The 3,434-nt window shown below is 37.5% G+C and overlaps 1 non-coding gene across 1 annotated transcript; it reads right to left on the bottom strand.

Annotated features, from left to right (window-relative positions):
- Window positions 1-1,961: 1,961 nt before the first annotated feature.
- Window positions 1,962-2,068, bottom strand: LOC141658296 (small nucleolar RNA R71). Its single transcript, XR_012549189.1, has one exon. It is a non-coding gene; the product is annotated as a small nucleolar RNA R71 (small nucleolar RNA).
- Window positions 2,069-3,434: the final 1,366 nt, after the last annotated feature.

Genomic DNA, 3,434 nt, shown 5'->3' on the forward strand with positions numbered 1-3,434 from the left:
CACGGATTCCAAGGCAGCGCAAATTCGTTCTTCAAGCTTCAAAGAAAGATGCCCATCCTTCAAAAAATACCGGTGTTTCCTTAAGTAGGGACTTAATCGTCATTTAAGCCCTTAGTTAACCCTAATGCATCCACCTAATTTCCACTATAAATACCCCATTAGTCTAATTAGAAGAGCATGTTCTTCTTACCAATTATTAGAGTAGTTAATATCAATCAAATCTCTCTTTAGTTTTGTAATCAACAATTAATCAAGTTTTAATACAAGTTTCATTTCCTTAATCTCTCTTTTGTTCATCCTTTGTTTTGGGTAATTGAAGATTATTTGGGTTATTATTGGGACATTGACAACCTCTCAATCAAGCATCAAGTACTTCTTTTATTCTTTGCTTTATTATTGGAATCATTAGTAGGTATAATTCTCTTAATCCCTTTTTAATTATTGTTAATTTCTTTCATTTATTCATCATGTTTCACTTTTTTGGTATGATTGACAACCTTGCTAGCATGTTCAACATGATAATGAGTGAGTAGTCACCTAGCTAGGGTTAATGGGTAATTAGGGGAAACCAACATGGGGAATGATTCATGCTTAAATTAATATGTTTTCATGGTTTATTTGCTTGCTTGTTTTGATCTCAACTCATGCACATATTATGTTTGATGAAATGCGAGCCTATGAATCCTTGCATTTTTTACCCATCACCTATCTTTTCAATGAGACTTGTAAGACATAAACCAACTCGAGTCTCATTAGACCATGCATGTTGTTGAATAGGGAAGACTAAGTCGACTTGTATGTGTTGTAAAATCTAATCGATTCGGCTCCGGGACCCAAACTTTCCTAGGATTGTAAGATATAACCCAACTCAATCCATCACAACAATAATTGCTTGCTTATAATTTGAGAACATGTTTGTATGATCAATTCCCATGATTCGCCTATGACCCCATGACACCCTAGTACTTTTTATCAATTGTTTACAACCCTTTTAATTCATCTTGATTATTTACTTTCATTGCTATTTAGTTTAGTGACCTTCTACATCAACCCAACTTGTGACACCCCTAAGACACCACTAGTTGCAATAGAATTCTCATTTCAATTCCCGTCCCTTGGGATCCGACCTTTACTTGCCTCTTTACTAATTGTAGATTTGTTTGTGAATTTATAAATTGTGTTTTGGTCTAGGTGCTTCCAACGACAATTGTTCCGAAAAATAGAATATAGCTCCGAGTCCGACAAAAAATGGCGCCGTTGCCGGGGACGGTGTTATCTTGATTTAGATTTTCTTATATTGTTATTAGTTGTGTCTTTCTTTGCCTTGGGGAAGTAAAACTCCTCAAGGTTTGTTCTAATTGTTTTCGAGTTGTTTAATATTTTGCATGTCTAGAAGGTCACAAGGTGATTTGTTACCTTTTGATCGTGAAATTGAAAGAACTTTGACAACCAATAGAAGACTTGCTAGGAGAAATTTGAGAGGTATTAGTGAGGTTGTAGATATTAAACCAACTATTGAGTTCATCAACCCTTTTGCAAGAGAAGGTGAGGAGAACCCAACACAAAATACAACACAAAATCAACCCACAATGCCTATGTTTTCATCACATTCCGTACCCACCGAGGAGAACCTACCCAATGGTACTCCCACACCACAACATTTGACCGGAAATTTCATTGCTAAATCCGCATTTATCCAATTAGTCGAAAGAAGCCAATTTGGGGGGATGCCTAGTGAAGACCCTTATTCTCATATGGAAACCTTTTGTGACTATTGTGATGCGATTTCTCAAACCGGTGTAACTCAAGACCAAATTCGATGGGTCTTATTTCCTTTTTCTCTAATTGGCACCGCGAAACAATGGTTGAAGGGCCTTGATAAGGCCACTCTCGGAATTAATTCTTGGAAGAAGTTGGCTCTAGCTTTCTACAAAAAATTCTACCCACCGGAAAAGACTAACATGCTAAGAGCTCAAATTACGGGTTTTAAGCAAAGGGATGAAGAATCTTTGTATGAAGCTTGGGAGCGGTTCAAGGGAATTTGTCGCTCATGTCCTCATCATGGACTTAGCGAGTGGTTCTTGGTACAACAATTTTGGAACGGTCTATATGAAGATTCAAGGAACATTCTCAACATGGGATCGAGTGGAATGTTCACCGAAGTTGATGACAATCAAACTTGGAACAAAATTGAGGAAATGGCGGTCCATAACTCACAATATTGTAGACCTCGCAAGGCTACTAGAGGAGGAAAGCATGAAGTGGACTCCGTTACTCAATTGGGTGCTCAACTTAGTGCTCACATTGATACAATCAATTTGAAGTTTGAAAAAGCTATGGCTAGACTTGAAGAAGCCTAAAAATCACCAAAGCATCATGTTAATGCCATGACGGCATCTTCATCAATCCCAAGTGGGATATGTGAAAATTGTGGAACTTTGGGACATGATGATGTGACCATTATTTGCGCACATTTAGTCCCCTAATTGAGCCTATTTTGCATACTATTATAGCATTTTATGGCCATTTTATCCGTCAAAACCTTCCTATTTGCTTTTCTATCGCATTTCATATGTTTTGTAGAAAAGGAGATAATAAGGCGGAAATTCCCGTCTTTCGTGCATATTTGGAAGCTTATTGATGATATTAGATGGACTAGTATGAAGAGGAAGTAAGGACTAAAGACCAATCTCGCAAGAATAAGATAGAAATGAGCAAAAAAGGGGAGAAAAGAAGAAGAACCACGGCCGAAGAACAATCCGAGCGGATTGTCTCAAATCCGCCCGTCTCCACTAAACAATCCGAGCGTCCTGCTCATTAATCCGCTCGGATTGCCCCACTAGAATCCGTCCGGATTACCCTGAATCCGCTCGGATTCCACTACCAGAATCCGCCCGTCCCAACCCCAGTACGCACGGATTTCTTCACAGCACGGATTATCTTCTCAAGCTACGAAAAGAGAAGCCCTTCTCTCGGAGAATACCGGAGTCTCCTTGCTCAACTTAAAAAGTGTAATTACTAGTTTAGCCCTTAGTTAACCCTAATGCATCCACCTAATTTCCACTATAAATACCCCATTTGTAATAATCAAACCATGGGGGGATGAGGTTGTTTTTAGCTAGAAAATCCTTCTTTAGATTAGATTAGGAGTAGATTAGAATAGATTACTCTTTAATCTTTCCACAAATTACACATTAATCTCTCCTTAATTATTGTTCAAGTTTATCATTCAAGTTTATTATTGGGTAATTGAAGATTATTTGGTTATTATTGGGAGATTGACAACCTTCCATCAATCAATCAAGTTTCTTCTATTATTCTTGCTTTATTATTTGGATCATCTTAAGTTGGTATAATTCCTTTACTCTTTAATCTTTATTGTTCATTTCTTCATTCTATTATCATGTTTATACTTGTTGTGATGCTTGACACCA

Source organism: Silene latifolia, chromosome 5 (assembly GCF_048544455.1).
Source record: "Silene latifolia isolate original U9 population chromosome 5, ASM4854445v1, whole genome shotgun sequence".
Taxonomy (NCBI): domain Eukaryota; kingdom Viridiplantae; phylum Streptophyta; class Magnoliopsida; order Caryophyllales; family Caryophyllaceae; genus Silene; species Silene latifolia.